Source organism: Lepidochelys kempii, chromosome 1 (assembly GCF_965140285.1).
Source record: "Lepidochelys kempii isolate rLepKem1 chromosome 1, rLepKem1.hap1, whole genome shotgun sequence".
Taxonomy (NCBI): domain Eukaryota; kingdom Metazoa; phylum Chordata; order Testudines; family Cheloniidae; genus Lepidochelys; species Lepidochelys kempii.
The window spans coordinates 114,587,475-114,606,994 of NC_136380.1; positions in this window are offsets into that span (position 1 = coordinate 114,587,475).

The window sequence follows — 19,520 nt, forward strand, 5'->3', positions numbered from 1 at the left end:
AGAGAACATGGATTTGTGCAGGAAATGGCCCACCTTGATTATCATACACATTGTGAAGAGAGTGGTCACTTTGGATGGGCTATTACCAGCAGGAGAGTGAGTTTGTGTGTGGGGGGGCGGAGGGTGAGAAAACCTGGATTTGTGCTGGAAATGGCCCAACTTGATGATCACTTTAGATAAGCTATTACCAGCAGGAGAGTGAGTTTGTGTGTGTATGGGGGTGGGGGGTGAGAAAACCTGGATTTGTGCAGGAAATGGCCCACCTTGATTATCATACACATTGTGAAGAGAGTGGTCACTTTGGATGGGATATTACCAGCAGGAGAAAAAAGAAAAGGAGTACTTGTGGCACCTTAGAGACTAACCAATTTATTAGAGCATAAGCTTTCGTGAGCTACAGCTCACTTCATCAGATGCATATCGTGGAAACTGCAGCAGACTTTATTTATACACAGAGAATATGAACCAATACCTCCTCCCACCCCACTGTCCTGCTGGTAATAGCTTATCTAAAGTGATCATCAGGTGGGCCATTTCCAGCACAAATCCAGGTTTTCTCACCCTCCACCCCCCCACACAAATTCACTCTCCTGCTGGTGATAGCCCATCCAAAGTGACAACTCTTTACACAATGTGCATGACAATCAAGTTGGGCTATTTCCTGCACAAATCCAGGTTTTCACACATCCCTCCCACCCCCATACACACACAAACTCACTCTCCTGCTGGTAATAGCTCATCCAAACTGACCACTCTTCAAGTTTAAATCCAAGTTAAACCAGAACATCTGGGGGGGGGGGGGGAAGGAAAAAACAAGAGGAAACAGGCTACCTTGCATAATGACTTAGCCACTCCCAGTCTCTATTTAAGCCTAAATTAATAGTATCCAATTTGCAAATGAATTCCAATTCAGCAGTTTCTCGCTGGAGTCTGGATTTGAAGTTTTTTTGTTTTAAGATAGCGACCTTCATGTCTGTGATTGCGTGACCAGAGAGATTGAAGTGTTCTCCGACTGGTTTATGAATGTTATAATTCTTGACATCTGATTTGTGTCCATTTATTCTTTTACGTAGAGACTGTCCAGTTTGACCAATGTACATGGCAGAGGGGCAGTGAGTTTGTGGGTGGGGGAGCGGAGGGTGAGAAAACCTGGATTTGTGCTGGAAATGGCCCAACTTGATGATCACTTTAGATAAGCTATTACCAGCAGGAGAGTAAAAAGAAAAGGAGGACTTGTGGCACCTTAGAGACTAACCAATTTATTTGAGCATGAGCTTTCGTGAGCTACAGCTCACTTCATCAGATGTATGCCGTGGAAACTGCAGCAGACTTTATATATACACAGAGAATATGAAAAATTACCTCCTCCCACCCCATTGTCCAGCTGGTAATAGCTTATCTAAAGTGATCATCAGGTGGGCCATTTCCAGCACAAATCCAGGTTTTCTCACCCTCCACCCCCCCACACAAATTCACTCTCCTGCTGGTGATAGCCCATCCAAAGTGACAACTCTTTACACAATGTGCATGATAATAAAGTTGGGCCATTTCCTGCACAAATCCAGGTTTTCTCACATCCCCCCCCACCCCCATACACACACAAACTCACTCTCCCGCTGGTAATAGCTCATCCAAACTGACCACTCTCCAAGTTTAAATCCAAGTTAAACCAGAACATCTGGGGGGGGGGGTGGTTAGGAAAAAACAAGAGGAAATAGGCTACCTTGCATAATGACTTAGCCACTCCCAGTCTCTATTTAAGCCTAAATTAATAGTATCCAATTTGCAAATGAATTCCAATTCAGCAGTTTCTCGCTGGAGTCTGGATTTGAAGTTTTTTTGTTTCAAGATAGCGACCTTCATGTCTGTGATTGCGTGACCAGAGAGATTGAAGTGTTCTCCGACTGGTTTATGAATGTTATAATTCTTGACATCTGATTTGTGTCCATTTATTCTTTTATGTAGAGACTGTCCAGTTTGACCAATGTACATGGCAGAGGGGCATTGCTGGCACATGATGGCATATATCACATTGGTGGATGTGCAGGTATACGAGCCTCTGATAGTGTGGCTGGCTAATGTTATTAGGCCCTGTGATGGTGTCCCCTGAATAGGAGAGTGAGTTTGTGTGTGTGGTTTTTGGAGGGGGGTGGGGGGTGAGAAAATCTGGATTTGTGCAGGAAATGGCCCACCTTGATTATCATACACATTGTGAAGAGAGTTGTCACTTTGGATGGGCTATTACCAGCAGGAGAGTGAGTTTGTGTGTGTTGGGGGGGCGAAAGGTGAGAAAACCTGGATTTGTGCTGGAAATGGCCCAACTTGATGATCACTTTAGATAAGCTATTACCAGCAGGACAGTGGGGTGGGAGGGGGTATTGTTTCATGGTCTCTGTGTGTATATAATGTCTTCTGCAGTTTCCACGGTATGCATCCGATGAAGTGAGCTGTAGCTCACGAAAGCTCATGCTCAAAATAAATTGGTTAGTCTCTAAGGTGCCACAAGTACTCCTTTTCTTTTTGCGAATACAGACTAACACGGCTGTTACTCTGAAATCCTTCACCTGAGTGGGTGGTTTTGGGAGGATCTTGTGGTGTGTGTGTTAGGTGGGGAGGGAATGAGGGGTGGTGGAAAGATGCTCTGTTAATGAACATATCAGCTCAAACCTTGTGTAACCATCCTCCTCAAAATACCACTTAGCTTTATTCCAATCGGAGGCAGCTGAAGGGGTGAGAAAGTATCAATCAGCCACTAACCAGGAAGGAAAAATAAGATTTGAAACTGAATTCTCAGATGTTTGATCACAAACATTCCTCATATAAAATACACATGACTTTAGAGTAGACAGATTTCAGAATTTCACATAAATATAATTTAACTCTCAGTGTGAATCCACACCATCCTCACTGCCTTCTATCTTAGTGCCTCACAGGTATTAATGGATTTTATCCACACAACACAGCTTCCTGCGAGATAGGATGTATTATCCCCACTTCACAGATGGGGAACTGAGATAAAGTATAGAATTAGTGACTTGCTCAAGATAACATAAATTCTATGGCTGAGAGGCGAATTGAACCCAGATTGCCTTACACCCATAACAACATCCAACCCTCTAAACCAGGGGTTCCCAAACTGGGGGTCGGGACCCTTCAGGGGGTCCCGAGGTTATTACATGGGGGGTCGCGAGCTGTCAGCCTCCACCCCAAACCCTGCTTTGCCTCCAGCATTTATAATGGTGTTAAATATATAAAAAAGTATTTTTAATTTATATGAGGGGGTCACACTCAGAGGCTTGCTATGTGAAAGGGGTCACCAGTACAAAAGTTTGAGAACCACTGCTCTAAAAATCCCTATCTCCAGCTAGCAAAAGCAGTTCAAGCAGATATGGTCAGACACCAATGATAGAATCACAGTCTTCTACAAAGTTTTCTCTCTGGACATTCTCTCCTTTGAGCTGATTGTGGCAGGTGGTAGGGGCAGCAGCAAACAGAATTTCTTCACCTCAGGCGCACTCCATCTACCCTCTTTGCTCCCCTTCTTCCTTCCTGCCCTTTTGTCCCTCTCCTTCCTCTCATCTCCCACCCATCAGTGTCCCCTCTCCTTTGTTTTTTCTTTCTCTTTAGCTCCATCCAACACAAAGAATTCAAACACACAGACAAACAGCTGAAAAATCCACCACCAATCCTGTCCTCCTACCCCACCAAAATAATTGTGGAAAAAACATGACACTTGCAGACCGTCCCTTTGCTTGTGGGTTATATTCCTTTCCCTAGCTTTCCTCTGCCTGGCTATTTAGAATATAATTTTCTGGGGCAGGAATCATTTGCTGCTCTGTGTTTGTGCACTTACTGGCACAAGGGAACCTAGTTTTCAGTTAGTCCCTAGGCATTGCTGAAATACAAATAATAGCAACGTTGATTAAGTCATTCCACTACCATCCAAAAGAGTCACTATTAGTTTTTCAGGTGCATCATACCATGCTGTTCCTTGGTTCAAAGGGCAGCAGTAACTATGGAACTCCATGGCCAAGTAGGGGGTTGAACTGAGATCTTGGTCAATGTTCAAAGTGGATGGTGTGGCTAGAAGGAGGGTTGTCACAAAAAGGAGCTGCAGAGAGAGTAGCTTGGGGAAGTAAATAGGGAGAGAAATTATCTCAATACAGAATTGCTGCCATGTGCAATATTCTGTGCTGTGCCCCATTGCTGGTGGGCTGTCTGGAGGGTGGTGGTCAGTGGGTGGATGCGTGTGTGTAGAGCTGGCTATACTCTTTTTTCCCTTTCAGCTGGTCCTGTATTGAATTCAGGGCTGTTCTTCATGACATCCGCTTGCTATGCTCCCCAGAGGACCATTTTTCTTCTTGTCAGATATGGGGTTTGCCAAGCCAATTTGCAGTAGCCTCATCAGTGAAAGTGCAGAGCACTCAGACCATCATCAAATCTGGTCAGAGGACAGTCATAGTGATGTGTGATATTGTCTGTCTTTGGCCACAGCCACATGTGGGAGCTTGTCATTGGCCCCTGATATAAAGGCTGGATGCACATTCACCCTGGCCCATTCAAAAATGGTTCAGATGGGCCCATGAATGGTGTGGCAAAGCTGGGTACACACATGCTTGGGTCAGTTATAAGAGACTGGTTTCTGATGTCCAGTGGTGCAAGTAGAATTCATTTCTTACCGGTATGCTGCACCAGCTAAAGGGGGAGGGGGGCACATGACTCCTCACGTGACTCTTCCCTGCCCCACCCCCAGCCCTGGTCCCATGCTCTCCCTCTCCTCTCCCCATAATCCATCCCATGTTACCTGAGATGTGTGAGGGGGCTCTGTCTTCCCTCTGCGCCAAATTGCCAGGCTTTCCAGAACCACAGCAGCGAAAGGAGCAGAACATGGGGCTGCTGAGTGGCCCCATGCCAGAAGCTCCTCCAACTCGGCCGTACTGCCCCCAGCCCTGCCCCCCTGTGGGGCTGCTGCACAGACCCCAGACAGGACTTAGAAGACACAGCTGCATGGAAGGGCTGGGGGCGGGGGTGGGGGTGGTACAGCTGCTCTGGAGAAGCTGCCAGCATGGGGTCACCCAGCAACCCCACGTTCTGCTCCTCCTCTGTCTTTCTGGTGCAGAGTATCGGCTATAAATATCTTCCTGGTCCGGCGTACTGTACCGTACCACCCTACTTGCACCACTGTTGATGTCAGCTATGGAACATTCTTCATGCCACATCGATAACGCAGAGAAATCTAGGCATGGAAAATGCGTCCACAGCGGGTGCCTCGATGACAAGTGTGCTCTTGGGTGGTTGAAGAGGTCTGTGTATAGTGGTCAGCTCGGGTTTGCCCTGATCTTCTTAACCATTCTGGCTGTAGCATCCTCCTGAAGGCTGTATGGAGAAGTGATGGTGCTTAACTTGGGGGGTCTTGGTACTGGTGTGGGTTGAATTATCCCAGTTATGATGTGCATGGTTGTGTGTTAACCAACTTGACATGTGAGGAATGGAGCCAGACCACAGCATTGTATTCTGCTGCTGAGTAATAGAGGGCTAAGCCAGATGGTTGGCGCATTTGAGTGTTTGCTTCCCATGAAGTGCTGGCCAATTTGCTTAGAAGTTTGTTACGTGTCTTCACTTTAGCCATAGTTTTCCTCAGGTGGGTAAGATATATGAGAGCTATATCTAGAGTTACTCACAGGTAGACTGGGTGGGATCATGTTTCAAGCAATGTCCATTGAAAAAGATATTCAGGTCTTGGTCTGCTCTGGTATTGTAAGGATGGAAAACACTTGAAACTGTCTTGGTCACACTTGGTTGTAAATGACACCAACTACACTATTCAGCCATCTTAATCAAGTCAGCGTTTAGGGTGTCTTCAAGTTCTGGGAATGACTATGCTTGGATGCCTTAGCAAATATCATCTACATATGTGAGCTTGCAGGACTGAGTGAGTGCAAGGTCATTTGTGTACAGGTTGAAAAGCATTGGTGCCAGCAGAGAGCCATGGAGTGTCATTGGTTTGGTCTTTTCCACATGCTAATTCTGTCTCCCATGTGCACTTGGAAACATCTGTTGTGGAGGAGAAGGTCATTGACATTGACTATCCATGCTGGGAGTGCACTTGACAATTTGACTAAGAGCCCCATGTGCCCGACCATGTCAGATGCTACTGTCAGGTCCAGAAATATGGCTGCTGTCTTCAGGTTTTTCTGAAAACTGTTTTTGATTAATATTGTAAAAACTCAGACTTTACCGCCTGTGCTCCAACCTCCCCAAAAGCCTGCTTGTTCAATGCTGAGTATTGAACTTCTGGGGAGATGCACTGAAGAACGAGATGCTCCAGTGCCTTGAACGACACAGACAACAGAGATCATAGAATCATAGAATCATAGAATATCACGGTTGGAAGGGACCTCAGGAGGTCATCTAGTCCAACCCCCTGCTCAAAGCAGGACCAATCCCCAATTAAATCATCCCAGCCAGGGCTTTGTCAAGCCTGACCTTAAAAACTTCTAAGGAAGGAGATTCTACCACCTCCCTAGGTAACGCATTCCAGTGTTTCACCACCCTCCTAGTGAAAAAGTTTTTCCTAATATCCAACCTAAACCTCCCCCACTGCAACTTGAGACCATTACTCCTTGTCCTGTCCTCTTCTACCACTGAGAATAGTCTAGAACCATCCTCTCTGGAACCACCTCTCAGGTAGTTAAAAGCAGCTATCAAATCCTCCGTCATTCTTCTCTTCTGCAAACTAAACAATCCCAGTTCCCTCAGCCTCTCCTCATAAGTCATGTGTTCCAGACCCCTAATCATTTTTGTTGCCCTTCGCTGGACTCTCTCCAATTTATCCACATCTTTCTTGTAGTGTCGGGCCCAAAACTGGACACAGTACTCCAGATGAGGCCTCACCAATGTCGAATACAGGGGGACGATCACGTCCCTCAATCTGCTCGCAATGCCCCTACTTATACATCCCAAAATGCCATTAGCCTTTTTGGCAACAAGGGCACACTGCTGACTCATATCCAGCTTCTCGTCCACTGTCACCCCTAGGTCCTTTTCCGCAGAACTGCTGCCTAGCCATTTGGTCCCTAGTCTGTAGCTGTGCATTGGGTTCTTCTGTCCTAAGTGCAGGACCCTGCACTTATCCTTATTGAACCTCATTAGATTTCTTTTGGCCCAATCCTCCAATTTGTCTAGGTCCCTCTGTATCCTATCCCTGCCCTCCAGCGTATCTACCACTCCTCCCAGTTTAGTATCATCCGCAAATTTGCTGAGAGTGCAATCCACACCATCCTCCAGATCATTTATGATGATATTGAACAAAACTGGCCCCAGGACCGACCCCTGGGGCACTCCACTTGACACCGGCTGCCAACTAGACATGGAGCCATTGATCACTACCCATTGAACCCGACAATCTAGCCAACTTTCTACCCACCTTATAGTGCATTCATCCAGCCCATACTTCTTTAACTTGCTGACAAGAATACTGTGGGAGACCGTGTCAAAAGCTTTGCTAAAGTCAAGAAACAATACATCCACTGCTTTCCCTTCATCCACAGAACCAGTAATCTCATCATAGAAGGAGATTAGATTAGTCAGGCATGACCTTCCCTTGGTGAATCCATGCTGACTGTTCCTGATCACTTGCCTCTCATGTAAGTGCTTCAGGATTGATTCTTTGAGGACCTGCTCCATGATTTTTCCGGGGACTGAGGTGAGGCTGACTGGCCTATAGTTCCCAGGATCCTCCTTCTTCCCTTTTTTAAAGATTGGCACTACATTAGCCTTTTTCCAGTCATCCGGGACTTCCCCCGTTCGCCACGAGTTTTCAAAGATAATGGCCAATGGCTCTGCAATCACAGCCACCAATTCCTTTAGCACTCTCGGATGCAACTTGTCCGGCCCCATGGACTTGTGCACGTCCAGCTTTTCTAAATAGTCCCTAACCACCTCTTTCTCCACAGAGGGCTGGCCATCTATTCCCCATGTTGTGATGCCCAGCGCAGCAGTCTGGGAGCTGACCTTGTTCGTGAAGACAGAGGCAAAAAAAGCATTGAGTACATTAGCTTTTTCCACATCCTCTGTCACTAGGTTGCCTCCCTCATTCATTAAGGGGCCCACACTTTCCTTGGCTTTCTTCTTGTTGCCAACATACCTGAAGAAACCCTTCTTGTTACTCTTGACATCTCTCGCTAGCTGCAGCTCCAGGTGCGATTTGGCCCTCCTGATTTCATTCCTACATGCCCGAGCAATATCTTTATACTCTTCCCTGGTGATATGTCCAATCTTCCACTTCTTGTAAGCTTCTTTTTTATGTTTAAGGTCCGCTAGGATTTCACCGTTAAGCCAAGCTGGTCGCCTGCCATATTTACTATTCTTTCGACACATCGGGATGGTTTGTCCCTGTAACCTCAACAGGGATTCCTTGAAATACAGCCAGCTCTCCTGGACTCCTTTCCCCTTCATGTTAGTCCCCCAGGGGATCCTACCCATCCGTTCCCTGAGGGAGTCAAAGTCTGCTTTCCTGAAGTCCAGGGTCCGTATCCTGCTGCTTACCTTTCCTCCCTGTGTCAGGATCCTGAACTCAACCAACTCATGGTCACTGCCTCCCAGATTCCCATCCACTTTTGCTTCCCCCACTAATTCTTCCCGGTTTGTGAGCAGCAGGTCAAGAAAAGCTCCCTCCTCCCCAGTTGGCTCCTCTAGCACTTGCACCAGGAAATTGTCCCCTATGCTTTCCAAAAACTTCCTGGATTGTCTATGCACCGCTGTATTGCTCTCCCAGCAGATATCAGGAAAATTAAAGTCACCTATGAGAACCAGGGCGTGCGATCTAGTAGCTTCTGCGAGCTGCTGGAAGAAAGCCTCATCCACCTCATCCCCTGGTCCGGTGGTCTATAGCAGACTCCCACCATTACATCACTCTTGTTGCTCACACTTCTAAACTTAATCCAGAAACACTCAGGTTTTTCTGCAGTTTCATACTGGAGCTCTGAGCAGTCATACTGCTCCCTTACATATAGTGCTACTCCCCCACCTTTTCTGCCCTGCCTGTCCTTCCTGAACAGTTTATAACCATCTGTGACAGTACTCCAGTCATGTGAGTTATCCCACCAATTATATTAGGTGATAGGACCAGTCACCAGCTGAGAATAGACAGCGCAGTGGGACAATGCGGGTTGGAGTAGCAGCCAGCTAGGTACTTCCCACACTGGTGGAATTCCCAGCTGAGGAGATCTCCCTTGCTTTCCATCCCTTTTGCACTACTCAGGACCAAATGACAGCATTTCTGGGCCATATTGTCTTTACCTAACTCACAAGAGTGATGTGAGCATAAGTTAAAGTTGGCAAAGTACTTTGAAAAATTAAATCCCTATGTATATGGTAAACTTATTGCATATCAGTTTTTGACAAAAATCATATTGACCTGCAAATCCCTTTTCCATGTGATTGTCTAATGCTGTCCTCATAATCTCCATAATTCTTTAGAATTTGCTTCCAATATACACATCTTTACACACAATCCCCCGCTCCAAACAAACACCACAAACCAAAACAAAGCAAAAAAACACACCACACGCATTCCTGATCAGAAACTCTTTCTAGACAACCATTTTAACTGTGTACTTTTGCAGGGAGGACTAATGGTTTAGCTTAGAAATGGAGAAAAGGCTTTGAACAACTATGCCATAAAAGGCACTTGTTCTTGTTGTAGCCCTGAATTTTTATGAAATGACATCTCTGTTCACCATGTTCCATGTGATGTTAGTCTCTTGCCACCATCTCAGACTTGGGTAGATGTGCAAAACTGTTACCAAAAAGTCTCTTGCTAATAAATGGGATAAATTCACCTTTACAGTAGAGCTCTGTAAGCAACACCCTGCTCACATCAGAGCAAACACATTAATATTGAAAATTTACCTTCCATTTTACAGGAGGAACTCTCACCCATATGTTAAGTGTTATGAGTCTGTTTTAGTCAGCTCCCACATCGTCTAAACTGAATCAATTTGGAGCTGCAGTGAAATAGTATCCTGTGAATACCTCCCTTCACACTTGGAGACAGCCTTCCTTTAAAACATGATTGGTTCCTGCAATAAGAATTTGGGTCTTATCCATCTTATTCCATGGAGTAACCAAATGGATACAGCATGTTTTACTCATTAACCGATTCAATGGGTTAGTTAATGTTTTAAAAGAGAGATCTAAGGCGCATTACCACATCCAGACTCTTACGCCATATCCTAGTGAGACAGTAATGGCTCACTCTTAAGATCACCCAGCAGTGCTTTGTTTATGTTACATTCAATGCCACATTATCACATGCAATGTATATACCATCCAGTCCTGAGTTGTCTGTAGAGGGTCGTGTAAATATCACATACCTTGCTAATTAATACCTTTTGGAGATCACTAATCACATCTCTGGGCATCTCTCTCTGTTTACCCGTTGGTGCCTGATGCACAGGTGATATTTGTTGTCAGGCAGTGGTCTATGGAATGGTGGTGGTCCCTGGGGTACTTCCGAATGGTCAGCAAAATTGTTTTTGTAACAACAATAAAGTCTGTGCCAATCTTCAATCAGTGATGTTTCCTGTTAGTTGAAACCCATTCCATATATAAGGTAAAAAAATGTTGGAATTTAATAGAAAAATGATATTCTTTCTATAATTTTTAACCATTGTGCAGAATTTAATACAAATTTATGTCCCTGCTATAGATTTCTATAGAAAATTCTGAAAAAGTCTAGAGAAATTATATCATTTTTTAAATTAAGTTCTCGACATTTTTCTATATATTTCTATATGGCCCTATTACATCTTTGTATAATAATGAATAAAATTCGGTTCTATTGGCTGCATTCTTATTAAACATGGTAGATCTTTTCCTTAATGACAGGACTTTCTTGGGTTTTCAGAAGTTTTTTTGTGACCAAGAAAACCAAACAGCTTTCTAGAGGGCTACCTCATGTTTTGCTTTGTCTGTTAACACTGATATAAATTTAATTGTGATTCAATCTATCAGACCCGGTTTCTGACAACAGAACCACACCTAAAAGGCCCAAGCAGACCTACATAACTTGCTGCTCCAATCTGCATCCAGCACAAGTTTACACATGTTCCCTTTTCATAGTTAGACACCTCTTGGCTGCCAAAACCTATTTGTCCAAAAACAATATCTATGATCATTAAACCATATTTGACTTTCATTATCAAAGCCACCCTCTGTATGCTTAACCTATTTTACTGTATATGTGTCACAAACTAAGAGTATAATGCAAAATCCCATGCTCTGTTGTGAAGCGCTGATAATCGCAGTGTAGTTTTCAGATTTACACCATACCGCTTTGGGCTTAAGTCCATTCATATCTCATTAGCTAAACAGCATCGGGCTAGGTTAGTACTGGGATGAGAATCCTCTAGGGAAAACATGAGGTGACCAGTGATTCAACACTCTGAGTCAGAAGTGAAACAATACCCTGGGATGATGCAGGAAAGCATTCAATTGCTGGGGGAACTGTCTTTTCAGGTGAAATTGGATACCAAGACCCAGTTCATTTTGAGCTGTTTAAAAGCCAAACAAAATGTAGTACTTTCTGCAAGAGCAGAGGTTTTACCCATGCTGTCCTGGCTCAATTCCAACTTGAGTACATTCCAAATATATAAATTCCCCTGCCTTTTCAGGTGGCTAATGCACCCTCTCTTCATATTGTGAACTGCGGTGTGGTATTGCTGTGGTGGCCACATCTGCCCCAGAGGGACTGTATCTCGGGGCAGGTGAAGTGAAAAGGTCATATATATACCATAGAGCTTTTCATTTTTTAAGCACCTTGTTAAGAATTTATTCTGCTGGAGGAGAAAGAAAGGGTGAGGTCAGGAACTCAAAGTATTTTGTTCAAAAAGAGACACTCACTGGGAATAATGCTAAATATTAATTAAATATAAATGCAAGACAAAATAAAATTTAAAGTAAATTGGGCTTGCCTACACTACCGCTATTTGGTTTTAAACAGACTTTAACATTCTCCTAAAATCCTTCAAATGCCACAGAATACAGATATTGACTACACATAATGTCAAAATATGCTTTTTATTCCCATTGGTGTCAGGAGCATAGCAGGAGAAACATTAACAATGAATTGCTGAGAGAGAACACTAACCTAAATTGAGCAAAAATAGATGTTAAGATTTCAAGTGTTAGACACATATTAGTAGGGCTGTGTTTGGTGAGAATCCTGAAGTAAGCTTAAGTGAGGGGGTCTTTTGGGGAGCAGGAAGTGGCCCAACCACATATAGGACAGTGGAAGAGAGGAAACACACCCCTCTCCTCACTTCAGGCAGCTGCAAAACTGAAGCAGGGGCAGCTAGTGCTTCATAATGCTGAATACAGTAGCTAGGAAACTAGTACCGATTGTGCTGTGGACTATGGAGCACTGTCTATCCTTGCCTCAGCCCAGCACTCATCTTCAGCAGGGGGAGAAATGTCTCCACACACCCCAGGCCCATTGTCCTAAGGTGAGAGGGCTCAGACCAGCTCCTGGCACGTGAAGAGCCAGAAGACACCTACTACAGGACAGGCCCAACAAAGAAAATAACAGAACGCCACTAGCTGTCACCTTCAGCCTCCAACTAAAACCTCTCCAGCGCATCATCAAAGATCTACAACCTATCCTGAAAAATGATCCCTCGCTCTCACAGATCTTGGGTGACAGACCAGTCCTCGCTTACAGACAGCCCCACAACCTGAAGCAAATACTCTCCAGCAACCACATACCACACAACAAAAACACACCAGGAACCTATCCTTGCAACAAAGCCTGATGCCAACTTTGTCCACATATTTATTCAAGTAACACCATCATACACCTAATCACATTAGCCACGCCATCAGAGGCTCGTTCACCTGCACATCTACCAATGTGATATATGCCATCGTGTGCCAGCAATGCCCTTCTGCCATGTACATTGGCCAAACTTGACAGTCTCTATGCAAAAGAATAAATGGACACAAATCTGACGTCAAGAATCATAACATTCAAAAACCAGTAGGAGAACACTTCAACCTCTCTGGCCACTCAGTAAAAGATTTAAGGGTGGCAATTTTGCAACAGGAAAGCTTCAAAAACAGACTCCAACGAGAAACTGCTGAGCTTGAATTAATATGCAAACTAGATACCATTAAATTGGGTTTGAATAGAGGCTGGGAGTGGCTGGGTCATTACACATATTGAATCTATTTCCCCATGTTAAGTATCCTCACACCTTCTTGTCTAAATGGGCCTTCTTGATTACCACTACAGAAGTTTTTTTCTCCTGCTGATAATAACTCATCTTAATTAATTAGCCTCTTACTCCACTTTTTCATGTTCTCTGTATGTATATATATATATCTTCTTACTATATGTTCCATTCTATGCATCCGATGAAGTAGGCTGTAGCTATAAAGCTTATGCTCAAATAAAGTTGTTAGTCTCTAAGGTGCCACAAGTACTCCTTTTCTTTTTGCGACTACAGACTAACATGGCTGCTACTCTGAAACCTCCAATTTCATTGTGGTTCCCTGTTTTTTTTCTGCTTGTGGCACACAACAGTTTAGTTGTCTGAGAATGATTTAATCTCATCCAAGTTATTGGGCTTAACACAGGGGAAGCTTGATAAAGTCCAATGGCCTGTGTTACACAGGAGGTCTGACTAGGTGATCTAATGGTCCGCTCTAGCCTTAAACTCTATGAAATAAGTGTGGGGGAGGGGGAAGTGGCCCTTAATGAGCAGTTCTCCAGATGGTGAAAGATGGTGAGATGGCCCTGAAGCCCTGGGAAGGGTCACCCATTCCCAGTACAGAACACTGTGACACAGAAGCCCATTAGTGGCAACGGGCAAAGGGTTTGTGGTTCTTTACAAGCAACACCTGTCTCAAACCTGGCAAACTCACTACACCCAATACACCGCTTTCATGGCATTTATCCCTGAAGAGTAGCATGCAAGGTCTCTACTGGACACTTCTAAGTTATTGATACTCATAATCATTGCAATTATTTAAGGAATAATGTAACTATATTGAGAATTATGCCCTTATGATCTTGGAGTAAAAGTGAGCCACGAGGGAATCAAGTGTCTCAGTGCTGGCCCATTCAAGTGGGAGGGAGTTTTCATCCCTTCCTGGGTAGCTGGTTATGTAATGTATTGCTCTATTGTCCACTGTTGCATCAACTCAGAAAAGTCAATGGAAAACTATCACTTGGAGGTAAAAAAGGGCTCACACTGTCTGTGAACAAAGACAAAAGACTGATTCAGTATATCACAGCATGGAGAAAGGCACTCTGCATCCATCCCCTAAGGAGACACTTTGCTGAGCATGGGTGTCTCATGAAAGATTCGCAAAAAGAAAAGGAGTACTTGTGGCACCTTAGAGACTAACCAATTTATTTGAGCATCAGCTTTCGTGAGCTACTGCTCACTTCATTGGATGCATGCTGTAGCTCACAAAAGCTTATGCTAAAATAAATTGGTTAGTCTCTAAGGTGCCACAAGTACTCCTTTTCTTTTAGCGAATACAGACTAACACGGCTGCTACTCTGAAACCTGTCATGAAAGATTGGATCCTGGTTCCTGTGAATCCAGCCAGCTCTTCAACAGACTGAATGTTGGGGGAAAACCTACTTTGTTTGATAGGAAAGGGAGCTATTAATAAGTGTAGGCCCTGGTAGTTCACATTTTCTGATTTTGTTTTGTATTGTAACTATCTGCTTCCATCACTCTCTCTTGTTTCTAGTAGAATCTCTATTCTTTCTTAAATAAACCTTCTTTTGTTTTATTATAAGTGCTAACAAGTACTGTATGTTATACAGGAGCAGTGAGTTAAGGTAAAGGAGCAGAGGGTCTGGGATTTCTGTAAGGAGCATTGTTGGGGGCTGGTTATCATAGGGGAACACTTCAAGGGTACTCAGGGACTGGGGTGCATTTATTCTTAACCTGCAAGGCAAAGACAGGGCTGGCATAGCCCAGAGGAGAGTGCTTGACGGGGTGGTGATGTGAGAGAGCTAAAACCCAGCGACCACAGCCAAGACTCCCTCACGCTGGAGGCAGGTGGTAACAAGGTGACATACAGTCCTGGGTACCCTGAGAACGGTCCCAAGCACAACCCCAGAATTCGAGTAAGGGGTGCTCCAAACCATCAGGGGTGAGGGTGGTTCCACATGGAGGTTCAATTTGCCACCCCCTTCAAGCTGAAGCCCCAGTAATTAGTACAGAAGCCCCTTCCAAACTAAACCATGCAGGGGGTCTTCACCTTTAACTAGCAGTATTTATTTGCTACAGTTACAAGTTGGGATAAAACACACAGGATAAAATATGTTAAAAATCACATTATAAGAAGAAATGTTTTAAAGTCAGAATCACAAAACCCAAAGGATTTAATATTCCACTAATTTATTTCTTTTGTGGTGACCTGCTAGTGAAATTTAGCCTAAACACATTGGTGACTTTCCCCCCACTTATTATGCACTGAGAAATTACATGACAGCCTCCTTGAAGGAGACTTACTAGTTAAAAGATAACTGACATGGATGACAAATGTAAACTGATTTGCCGGATATGCTCTCTTTCCCCCTCTTTCACATACAAGCTTTAAGAAAAATCGGTTGCAGGCAGATTTCAGAGACCCCCAGCCTTGCAAATGCATTTCCAAGGCAACCTTGTCACTAATGTCTAGAACTCACAACAGAGTAAAACAATAAGCACCTTAAATCTGTATCCTTGGCCTGAACCTCATTCAGTATTTCATATTGCACAGAGCAATATTGGCATCTAAGCGCCTTGTTGCCAGCATTCTTTCTGTGTCCCCTGATGGTTAACTTCTGCATCTAAGTTTGAAATTGTATCCATTGTCTAGCTACCACATATCAGAGCTTTCTTTTTATATATATAATAATCAGGTTTGTTACTCTGGAAGACAGACAATAATAAATAATCCACCTCCCAAATCAGAGTGGCTAGCTTGCCCGCACTAGTAATACAAATAATTATATCGCACCGGAACAATGTCTTTCAAATGAGCAAAAATGGATGGTTGAATTTAGTGCACTCAACACATCTGTGTAAGGGAACTTGTCAGCCGACAATTTGTCTAGCAGTTTGACAGGTTTCAGAGTAGCAGCCGTGTTAGTCTGTATTCGCAAAAAGAAAAGGAGGACTTGTGGCACAAAAACTTATGCTCAAATAAATTGGTTAGTCTCTAAGGTGCCACAAGTACTCCTTTTCTAGTAGTTTGGTCATTCATTTCTCATACATTCATCTTACTGTTACCGATCTCCAATTCTTGTCTTATAGTAAATAGATTTGCATGAGTATTTGTTGTACCATCCAACTTATTGTATGTTGATATTTCTTTTTAACCTTATGTTTTTAAAATAGTTCTGCATTATTGTTTCAGTCTTATGTAATCATTTGTATTTTATTTAGGATTCTATTTTATTCAGGTTCTTATATCGCACCTGTCACCGTTCCAGGGTAACTGCACCTCTATACCCCCGCTTGGGGGCACCCACTTAAGGTTTCTGGTGCCCAGCCATCACATCTCTTGGGCAGAGACCCACATCTCACTCACTCCTGACCAGGAATTTTAAGGCCTCAGAGCTCCCTGCCTTACACTGAGGTATCCCCAGCAAGCCAATCTGCATCCAGGCCACCACCAGTGCTTTACTTTCTCTCCAACGGCTATGAACAGTGTATTTTGCCAGCAGTTATAGCTGGCACAGCTTTTGCTAAGTAATGTTAATTTTTAAGGTAAAAGCGTTACTGAGAAAACATAAAAAACATACAAGTTCCTATATGCATGCTAAAAGTTTACCAGAGCTCACCCATCAGTCTTATGGGGCCCTAGTAGTTCAATGTCCTTCCAGCATAAAGGGGGGTAGGACCCCTCCATTGAACAGACGTTTCTGTCCATTTGCTAGATCAGAAGAAGGCCCTGCCTCAGTTCAAATGCAGCCTTTTTATACCCAAAGGTCTTTCTTTGTCTGTTCGTCTCTGAAAACCCAGTTTGAATCAATATATGCAAGCCTTCCCATGCAGTGTTACTTCGCTGGAGGTGTTTTCAACCTCAGTGCTTCCCCTTAATTATCCCCAGCTGTTTTATTTTCTGTAGGAGCGGTGATAATCCATGGAGTAAAACACAATAATGTAGAAACCATTCATAACTGTAATACAATAGGATCCCCAAAGATATTGCATGGGGTGGCAATATTTGTCACAGCACCCATCTCTGTAGTATCTGAGCACTTCCAATTGATGCATTAAGCAGCATGACTAATATCTGTCACATGTAGTTCCTTCTCCAATCATTTCCTATAAATATGGAACATGAGGATTTGAAAAAGAATTGAAACAAAAATTCCCTATTTTCAGAAAAACTAGGCCCCACTTTCCCCAAATTTTAATTTAAAGTGGATGTGTGGCCTTGCCAGTACAAATTCCTATTTGGAAGACCAATGAACCATCTCAACAAGGATAAGTTGCCATTTTGACCCCAATGATAGATCTATCCTAGATCTAATAATGATTCTGCCATTAACATGCATGATGTTGTTACATGCTCATGAATTTTAAGAAACAGCCTATATAAAATCTATTGGTAAAATAGTTGACTTCAAAGCAATTGTATAGCAAAAAGCAATCCACATCATTTTAGCCAGAACACAGAAGCTGTGCTTTCCTAGGGTACCAATCCAGCTTGTGTAAACAGTGTAAAATCATCTTGTGTAAATAGTGAGCTAGTTTTCTCCCCATTGTTTCTTTTTTAATACATCAGGTTAAACCTTACAGCTAAAATCAAATTCTTCCTGCATCCATCTGTTGTTGATTGGGTAAACATACTTATTTTCTTTGCTGCCCTGAAACTGTAAATGCAGAAATCAAGAAATCTGTCTTTGTTTCTTTTTTTTTAATGTTTGGATTGTACCCTGTCATAAAATTCCCTCTGTATAGTAGGTCATTTAAGAAAGCAGCAGGCTTCCACTTAAAATCAGTTGATAATTGCTTTCTACTGAGTTACTCACCCTACCAGGAAGTGTGCTTTACTGTTGATACTTTGGGGGTTGATTTTTCAAGCTATCCTCAGAGCTTAGAGGTGAGCATAGACAATCTAAACTGGGAGGAGTGGTAGATACGCTGGAGGGGAGGGATAGGATACAGAAGGACCTAGACCAATTGGAAGATTGGGCCAAAAGGAATCTGATGAGGTTCAATAAGGATAAGTGCAGGGTCCTGCACTTAGGACGGAAGAACCCAATGCACAGCTACAGACTAGGGACCGAATGGCTAGGCAGCAGTTCTGCAGAAAAGGACCTAGGGGTGACAGTGGACGAGAAGCTGGATATGAGTCAGCAGTGTGCCCTTGTTGCCAAGAAGGCCAATGGCATTTTGGGATGTATAAGTAGGGGCATAGCGAGCAGATCGAGGGACGTGATCGTTCCCCTCTATTCGACATTGGTGAGGCCTCATCTGGAGTACTGTGTGCAGTTTTGGGCCCCACACTTCAAGAAGGATGTGGATAAATTGGAGAGAGTCCAGCGAAGGGCAACAAAAATGATTAGGGGTCTGGAACACATGAGTTATGAGGAGAGGCTGAGGGAGCTGGGATTGTTTAGCCTGCAGAAGAGAAGAATGAGGGGGGATTTGATAGCTGCTTTCAACTACCTGAAAGGGGGTTCCAAAGAGGATGGCTCTAGACTGTTCTCAATGGTAGCAGATGACAGAACGAGGAGTAATGGTCTCAAGTTGCAGTGGGGGAGGTTTAGATTGGATATTAGGAAAAACTTTTTCACTAAGAGGGTGGTGAAACACTGGAATGCGTTACCTAGGGAGGTGGTAGAATCTCCTTCCTTAGAGGTTTTTAAGGTCAGGCTTGACAAAGCCCTGGCTGGGATGATTTAACTGGGAATTCGTCCTGCTTCGAGCAGGGGGTTGGACTAGATGACCTTCTGGGGTCCCTTCCAACCCTGATATTCTATGATTCTATGATTCTATGATTCTAATCTGGCTGTATACATTGTATATGGTCTTTGATGCCATCTGTTTTTATGGGATAAAGGATGACTCTTCAGCTGTCCCTTTCATCATTGATATGGGCAGGCTAACAGTTATTCTCCACCAGTCCCCTCCTCTTGTTACATTTTCCATTAGTTCCCCCATTCAGTGGATGATCCAAATAACGTCAGGAACAGAGGATTTGACAGTATGCCAATGCAGGTGTGTTGTAACAGTGGGGGAACAGAGGAAGGGGGGCTGTTTCTTTCTGGAGGAGGATTTAAGTATATATATTTAAAACACAGTGCAGAGGGTCCGGCCACACTACTCCCACATTACCTAGCAGGACACACACTAGAATGGCTCTACAGGAGTTACTTTAAGTGGAACAGTGAATCATTCATTTAATTTGAAAACAAAAAGGGCGATTCTCAAATACTCTGTCTGGGAGGGGCAGAAGCATTAATTACTGTGGACTTCCTCATTGCAATTGGCAATACAAAT